Below are 9771 nucleotides of genomic sequence, written 5' to 3'. Positions count from 1 at the left end.
CGTCGCAACGCAATGTAGCCAATAATACGTAAAATCCCTATATACAAGAATCAAAAGAAATGCGAAGATCACGTCGTTTCCGCTATATGCGTGTGGTCGTGTGCGTGTATATATATATATATATATATATATATATATATATATATATATATATATATATATATATATATATGTATATATAATAAATTTTATATTATATAATAAATTTTATATTATATATATATATATATATATATATATATATATATATATATATATATATATATATATATATATATATATATATATATATAAGTAAAAAATTACATTTAATTTCAACTTAAAAATTTGATTAAAGTAATAATCTATATATTTATATATAAATAAATCTTATTTTATTTTTAATTGCAAATTAAATGTTATAAATTAACTAATATCCATTTATTTTGTAGATTTAAGAATTAATTAATTCAATCTAAATAATTGAAAGATCATTCTATTCACAGTCCTAGAATTAATATAATTAGGACAAAAATAAAAATTATTCTTATTATAATTAAATAAGAATAATTTATTATTAAAATAACTGGGATAACTATTATAATTTCTACATCAAAAATTAAAAATAAAAGGGTAACTATAAAGAATTGATTAGAAAATGGCATTCGTGCATTTGATAGTGGATCAAATCTACATTCAAAAGGTGTATTTTTTTCTCGATTCTTTTTTTTTTTGTTTTGATAATATAAAATTAATGATAATAATAATTATTGGCAATAAAGATGCCAGAGTTGATAAATAAAGTAAATTTAAACTTATATATATTAAGTTTTCTTAAATTTATTAATTGGAAGTTATTTGTATTTAATTATACTATATATATTGAAATTTAAATTAAATTTAAATTAAAAATATATTCATCAGTAAATTAGTGAATAAAGAATTAATCAAATAATATCAACAAAATGTCAGTATCATGAAGCTGCTTCAAAATGAAAATGATGGGTTTTTGAGAAATGGTCTTTGTGTATTCGTAGAAGACATGATATTAAAAAAATAATTGCTATATTTACATGAGTTCCATTGAATCCTGTAGATATATAAAAAATACATTTGTAAACTCTGTCGTTATAAGTAAATGAAGTTTGGTAGTATTCAATTAATTGTATAACTGAAAAATAGATTCCTAACAATACTGTATATCTTAATCTAGTGGATGAATTAATAATATCACTTTCTAACAAAGCATGATGTCTTCATGTAATTGAAAATCCTGATCAAATTAAAATGATTGTATTTAATAGGGGAATATCGTATGGATCGAAGGGAATAATGTCTTTAGGGGGTCAGGTTATCCCAATTTTAATTGACGGGGAGATTGCTGAATGTAGATATGCCCAAAAAAAGGAACTCAAAAAAAATAATTCTGAAATAACAAATAAAATTGTTCCTAATTTTATTAAATCTAATACTATATATGAGTGCATTCCTTGAAATGTTCTTTCACGAATTACATCTCGTCATCATTGTTCTATAGTAAATAATATAGTAATTAATGATATAAATAGAATTCAATTAATTTTAAATTGAAAAATTGTAATAGCTCTTATTAATAAGTTTATTAAATTAATAGATAATATTATTGGTCAAGGCCTGGGTGTTACTAGATGAAATGGATGATTTTTCATTTGTTTTAGTGTTTATTTAAGATAAACAATTTTTTTTTAATTTAATGATTTTAATGATTAGATTCATTAAAGTATAGAAGTCTAAGAATGGAAATTACATACGATTGAATAAATAAAACTGAGATTTCTAGAATAAATAATATAATTTGAATAATGATTATAAATGGAATAATAATTAATCAGGAACTTTCTATTGATTATCCTAGTAAAGTTAAAAGTAAATGACCTGCTAATATATTAGCTGTTAGTCGAATTGATAATGTTCATGGACGAATAATGTTTCTAATTGTTTCAATTAATACTATAAAATTTATTAATATTAAATGTGTATTTAGTGGTACTAAATGAATTAATATTTTTTCTCAATTTATAGTTCAACCGCAAAATATATATGTTAATCATATTGATATTGTTAATGATAAATTAATTGATAAGTGACTTGTAGGAGTGAAAATATATGGTATTAATCCTATTAAATTATAAAGTATAATTATTATTAGTATTCTTAAGAAAATAATTATATTAAATATATATTTGTAACTAATTAGTAATTTAAATTCATTGTAAATTATTATTATAAGCTTAATTCATAATATATTTAAACGAGAGGGAATAAATCAATATATTATTGGTATCATTATTAATGGTAGTAATAAACTAATTCAATTTATTATAAGTACAATATATGTAGATGGGTCGAAAATTGATAATAGGTTTATCATATTCACTTTCATAAATTTTTATTCTTATTTTTTAATATTTTCTTTTTATTTTCATATGGAGAAAAATTAATAAATAAATACTGAAGATTAATGATTATAATGTAAATAATTCTTAATGTGAAAAATAGAAGAATTGATCATAATATTTGTTTTATCTGTGGTATAAAAAAATATTTAAATATTGGCCATTAGAAGTATATCGAATTTATACTATAATATGGTTTAAGAGACCAATTCTTTCATTTCAGACATCTAATGATTAAATTATTATTGTTAAATAAAATATAAATAAAAAATATTAAAAAATTAATAATTTTAAATTGACAATTTAATGCTATATGTTTAACTAATTTTTTATCTTAGGATTTTATAAAGTTATTATTCTAAGTAATCAATTTCCAAAATCATTTATTGATGTTGATTCTACTACGATAGGTATAAATCTATGATTTGTTCCACAAATTTCTGAACATTGGCCAAAAAATAATCCTGGTCGGTATGTAAATAATATTATTTGATTAAGTCGTCCTGGAGTTGCATCTATTTTTATTCCTAAGGATGGAATTGTTCATGAGTGAATTACATCAACAGATGTTGTAATTAAACGAATTAGGCTTTTAAATGGAATAATAATTCGATTATCTACATCTAATAGTCGAAATAATCTTAAATTTGAATAATCATTGATTATAAAAGAATCATAATTTAAATAAAATTCTGGATATTCATATCTTCAATATCATTGATGACCAATAGCTTTAATTGTAAAATATGAGAATGTCCATATTTCATCAACAAAATAAAGAGTTTTTAATAATGGAAATGCAATAATTATTAATACAATTATTGGAAAAATAGTTCAAATAATTTCAATTAAATTATTTTCTAATAAAAATCGATTTCTAAATTTTCTTAAAATGATATTTATTATTATAAATAATGTTATCGAAATAATTATTCATAATATTATATATAGTAATATTATAAAGTACAACTAAATTATCAGCAAAAGGAGAGTTAGGATCTTGAAGTGAAAATATATTTCATGTAGCAATTTTTAATAAAAGAAATATATCTTTATATATGAAGCTTAAATTCATCGCACTAATCTGCCATATTAAATTTAATTTTTAATTTATAAATTTTATAAGCTTAAAATTAAATTTTCTTTTTTTTATTTTCTTTTTTAAAAATCAAAGGAGTTTCATTAAATGAGTGTTCAAATGGGGGATAATTTTGTAATCATTCAAGTGAATTTTGAAAATATTTAAATAAAATTAATCGTTTTACTATATATCTTTCTAATATAATAAAAATAAATATTATTATTCTATTAATTGAAATTAATGATCCTAGTGAAGATAGAAAATTTCAACAGTAATATGCGTCAGGGTAATCTGAATATCGTCGTGGTATTCCTATTAATCCTAAAAAATGTTGAGGGAAGAATGTTATATTTACTCCAATAAATATAAAATAAAATTGAATTTTAAGAAATTTTTTGTTTAGTGTTAAGCCAGTAATTAAAGGATATCAGTGAAATAATCTTGCAATAATTCTAAATACTGCTCCTATTGAAAGTACATAATGAAAATGTCCTACAACATAGTATGTATCATGAAGTAAAATATGAATAGATGAATTTGATAATATAATTCCTGTTAATCCTCCTATTGTAAACAAAAAAATAAATCCCATAGATCATAAAGTTGTTGGATTTGCGTAAGCTTTTGATCCATGGAATGTTGCTAGTCGTCTAAAAACTTTAATGCCAGTGGGAATGGCAGTAATTATAGTTGCTGATGTGAAATAAGCGCGAGTATCTACATCTATTCCAACAGTAAATATATGATGTGCTCATGCAATAAATCCTAGAAAACCAATTCCTAGTATTGCGTATACTATTCCTATGTTTCCAAATGTTGCTTTTTTACCTCTTTCGTTTAATATAATATGTGAGATTAGTCCAAATCCTGGAAGAATTAGAATATAAACTTCTGGATGTCCAAAGAATCAAAATAAGTGTTGGTATAAAATTGGGTCACCCCCTCCTATAGGGTAAAAAAAGAAGAATTTAAATTTCGATCTGATAAAAGTATTGTAATTGCTCCAGCAAGAACAGGTAGTGATAGTAAAAGTAAAATTGCTGTAATTATAACTGATCATGGGAATAAAGGTATTTGATCATATTGTAGCGAATAATTTATTATATTGAAAATTGTCACTACAAAATTAATAGCTCCTATGATTGATGATACTCCGGCGATATGAAGGGAAAAAATTGTTAGATCGGTAGATGATGATGGGTGGTATATAAATGATGATAATGGAGGGTAAATTGTTCATCCTGTGCCTGATCCTGAATTTAAATAGTTTCTTATTAATAATAAAAAAATTGAAGGAGGTAGTAATCAAAATCTTATATTGTTTATTCGTGGAAATGCCATATCTGGAGCTCCAATCATTAAGGGAACTAATCAGTTCCCAAAACCTCCAATTATGAATGGTATAACCATAAAATGAAATTGTAACAAAAGCATGAGACGTTACAATTGAATTATAAATCTGATCATTTTTAATTCATGCCCCTGTCTTCTTAATTCTAATCGAATAATAAATCTTATTGATGAACCAATTATTCCTGATCATATAGCGAATATAAAATATAATATGCCAATATTTTTATGATTAGTGGAGTATAATCATTTTTTTATTCACGAAGAAATTAAGATTTATAAAATTAAATTTATATTTTTAATTTTGAAGATTAATAGTTTAAAATTAACTTCAAATCTTTAAATAAAGTATTAGAGTATTATGTCTGATAAAAGGAATAAATTGTAAATTTATTTATGAAAATAAAATTTTCTAATACTATTAATATAATTTCTATAGTTTAATCAAAATATTAAATTGCAAATTTAAAAATAAAATATAATTTTTTAGAAATTAGATTTTAAAGTAAATGTATATGATTCCAAATATAATTACTATAATATTTATAATAAATAAAATTCACATATCTATATATTTGTATTTTAAGAATATATTTGAGTAATTTTTATTGAATAAATTATTATTAATAAAATTTAAATAATTTCAAATTATTAATAGTCTTGATATTACAATAATGATAGATAGGATAAGATTAAAACCATTAAGTTTAATTACTAAGTTCTCTAACCCTAATCATTTTAAAGAAAATACTCCTATTGGTGGAATAAGTATATATGTTAGTAATAAATAAAAAAATGTAAGTTTTGATCTATTGTTAAAGATTATTATTTCTATTTTATTTTCTAATTTTATATCTATGATTAGATAGATTATATTATATGATAATACTGAATATATGATGAAGTAAAGAATAAAAATATAAAAATTTAAATATATTAATGTTATTATTAATGAAGTTTGATAAATTGAAGAAAATGATATTATTAGTATTAAAGAATTTTTATTTAATATTAATAGCGGTGATACAATTAAATTTAGAGTAATTATAATTAATAATTCTTTTATAGGGATTGAATTTATTAAAAGAATAAAAGGAATTAATTTTATGAATGTTATTAATAAAAATGCATTTATGAAATTAATTGATTTAAATATAAAATTAAATCAAGCATTAAATGGAATAATCCCGAATTTTAATAAAGTTCCCAGTATTATTAGGATTGATGAGTATACATTAAAATTATTAAATAAAATTCCCGTTAAAATTAGAGATCTTCTAATAAATGAAATAAAAAAATAAATAACTCTAATTTTCATATTTTTTGAAATAGCTAATAATGATAAAAAAATTAAGTTAGTAATTTCTATAATTAGTCAAATGAAAAATATATTGTTTAATATTAGAGAAAATAGCGATAAAAAGATAATTATTATAGATGAAAAATAAGAATAAAAATTTTTTATCATGGTTAATTTTTTGTTAAATCTTTATATTTTAGTGTATGAGCATATAAATTTTTGAAGTTTATGGAATTAAAATTATTACTAAATTACTATTACACTAAATACAATCATTATTCTGCCATCCGCTGTATCGGTATCTATCATAAGATCGAAAAACTGCTTACTTGTTCTCAATTTTATGCTTTTCAAATCGATTTCTGCGGCCCTAATTGTCCGATCTGGTTGAGTAGCGGCTCAAACTGCAGCCTGGGTGCAAACTGCGGCCTGGATTTTTTTTTCTTTTTAGTATCACGTGGAGGAAATGTCCTACCGCACACCTTAGGTCTGTCAGAGTAGTGTGGGACTCTCACCCACTAAAACCTCCACGGTATCCTCTTCTAAATTACCTATTCAGAAAGGTGGTACTTCGTAGGCAAACGCGGTTATATTTCACCAATACGTCTGGAAACTTGTCGAGACATCGTTTCCAGTGACTTGTAATGCGTAGTGTCAAATTAAAATCGACGTTTGACTTAAAATTCGCAATATTTCATCAAATGCGGATATATTTTACTGACATAGCGCAAAACTTGCCCAAATATCTATTTCAGTGATATATACTGCGTAGTCTCACGTTACAGTCGACGTTTGACGCGAAATTCGCAGTATTACAGCAAGCATGGCGATATTTCACCAGTATGACACGAAACTTGCCCAAGCATCGATGTCAGTGGTATATAGCGTAGTTTTACGTTAAAGTTGACGTTTGACGTGAAATCCGCATTATTTTGTCAAGTGCGGTGGTATTACACCAATATGACTCTAAACTTGCCTAAGCATCGTTTTCAGCGATATATAATGCGTACTTTTACGTTAAGGCAGGTGTTGAATTGCGCGCCAATGATAAAACTATGTGAAACAGGCTTTCACCGATGGCGGAGTGGGGAGCATCCGATGGGAACAGTCTTTATGACGACGCAGCACCGCGACACGCGGACATGGTAATAATATATATTTTTCTCGTAACTAAGAATTGCGGAATTTATTTCGAACCCGTTCCTCCCTAGAACAGTAGGCGTTTGACGTGAAATTCGCAATATTTCTTCAGCTCGGTGACATTTCACCAATATGACTCGAAACTTCCCAAGCATCGGTTTTAGTGGTATACAGGGTGTAACAAAAATGTCGCAATTCCTTAAAAGGGGTGATTCAGGGGGTGATTTGAAACAACTTTTTCCTTAGCGAAAATGTAAGATGAGGCTTTGTTAACCAGTTATTAATGAAAAACACCGCCCAATGAGAGCACGAGTTTGCCGTCCGAGCGACTGCGGTGGCGTGCAGCCGAGTCCCCACCATTTTTGTCATAGATTTTTGACTATAAGAAGGCCAAGAGACTCGGTCTAGCGGGCTCATTTCCAATCCAGTTCGAGTTCAGTATGCGGCTGAGACTGGAAGCAAGATCGAGCATTAGTTCTCCTTCGAGCAGAATCATAGAGTACAGTACGTAAAGTAAATTCACTGTAACGTGGTCTTAACGACGCGTCCCCCGCATACATCTGTGCGTAATCTAGAGAGAGAGGACGTAGTTCCGGGACACTTAAAGCTCATCGACAATTGTATTCCTTCGAGTCAAACTTAAACGTGTAGTAATATACATTTTTATAAGGTTTGTTAAATTGGACTTAGTTCAATCAAAACCTTTCCTAAATCCAATAAGAAGCGAACGCGTAACGATCCCACAAATATTATATCTTTACCGCTCGAGATATATTATAAATTTAAAAGTTACGAGGCTATACTAACATCTTCGCAATCCTTGCGAAGGTCCCTTTCCTAACCTACAAGTGGCTCCTGGTGTTGGCCATTGCGCACTGGTTCGTCCACGTCCCGTAGCTCCTGGCGAGTGCAAAGTTACTCACTAGTTCGTTCACAGTCTTTATTCCACCCTAGTGGCTCCCGATACTCGCCAAGTTGAGTGTTGGTTCGTCCACGAAAACCTACCTAAAACCTGAGGAGGCTCCCGGTGTTGGCCTTTGCGCACTGGTTCGTCTACATCCGTGAGGTGGCTCTCAACGAGTGCAAAGTTACCCGTTGGTTCGTCCACGAAACAATAACAATATCCCAAAAAACCCTCACCCTCGGTCGGACTATCTAGCCCTCGGATCGTAACACGTTATTATATTGTCGGCGTCGGCGCTCTTCACGGTGCATTATAAACACTAAGTTTATAAGCTGTAAGCAAACGAAGGATACAGAAAATTAATAAAAAATTAAATGGAATAAGTATTTTATTAAAATGTATTATTCGGAAATGGTAATTACGGCGTGATACGCCTGGTGCTCCTCGCAGATGTTTTGCTGCCGCCGACGTCGCATGGCATAGAACCTCATAAACCAATGGTTTATGAGCTGAAAAAATACATAAAGAATTAATTTTATAAATTTAGGGGTGCGTGGACGCTTGACAATGTAAAAACTATCGCGAGCTACTCTAGGAGTACCCTCAGACAATATCTTTTCAGTTACTCTCAATGCAATGTCACTATCTGAAAGTATTCCAGAGAGAAGCTCGTTACAGCTTAATTAAAGTATAATTAAAGTGAAAATAGTACTTACGATATCCAGTGCTGCCGATTCCAATTTTTTTGGGAATCTTTCCAATGTAAAAAAATATAATTTGGATTTTTATAAATTTTTATTCTGAATTGCAACAATGTTTCATCAGATCACACGTTATATATAGCTATCCCCACTAGTTTTGTCCCCACTAGATCATCATTCTTATCTTTCACCTGCATGGCAAGATTCTACAGTCTCACAGCGTTCAGCTACAGAGACAATGTAGTGATGTGTTGTATGATGCATGTATATTCAGGAATCAGAACCATGTTTCTAATCATAACTGCATCTTATTAATACTATATTAAATAATGCATTATTGTTGGTCTGTAATCAAAATTTTAATCAATCATTAGTCGGATCATGTTGAACAGTAATCAATCTATATCGACCTATGGTTTAAGCGTAATGAACCACAATCGAACCACATTGAACAATGATCAATCCATGTCGAACCATAATAGAACTACAATTGTACAATGATCGATCTACATCAAACCATCAATGCACCACATCGAACCACAACTGAACCATGGTTGTACCACATCGAGCCTCAACTGAACCAAGATTGTACCGCATGGATCTACAACTGAACCATGATTGTACCATATCGATCCACAACTGAACCATAGGTGATAGATGATTGAACTATCTATCAAATCACAATTAAACCACATCGTGCAATGATTTATTATGATTAATGTTATATACTTCAAAATGTTATTAAATAACAATGGAATTATATCGCACAGCAATTAAATCATTACATTAAAGTAATTAAATCATTGTTACTATTACGTTAAAGGAAATGGGGGAGGGATAGAAGCAGAAGAAATATATGGTTTGATAAAATGAATACACAT

The 9771-nt window shown here is 27.4% G+C and overlaps 1 long non-coding RNA gene across 1 annotated transcript; it reads right to left on the bottom strand.

The window, feature by feature from the left end:
• Nucleotides 1-8473: 8473 nt before the first annotated feature.
• LOC143187876 (uncharacterized) lies at nucleotides 8474-8977 on the bottom strand. The gene is made up of 3 exons (XR_013003341.1): nucleotides 8906-8977; nucleotides 8612-8698; nucleotides 8474-8521 (listed from the first exon to the last, which is right to left on the bottom strand). It is a non-coding gene; the product is annotated as an uncharacterized LOC143187876 (long non-coding RNA).
• Nucleotides 8978-9771: the final 794 nt, after the last annotated feature.

Source organism: Calliopsis andreniformis, unplaced genomic scaffold (assembly GCF_051401765.1).
Source record: "Calliopsis andreniformis isolate RMS-2024a unplaced genomic scaffold, iyCalAndr_principal scaffold0398, whole genome shotgun sequence".
Taxonomy (NCBI): domain Eukaryota; kingdom Metazoa; phylum Arthropoda; class Insecta; order Hymenoptera; family Andrenidae; genus Calliopsis; species Calliopsis andreniformis.
This window is presented reverse-complemented; position numbering and strand designations above follow the sequence as displayed.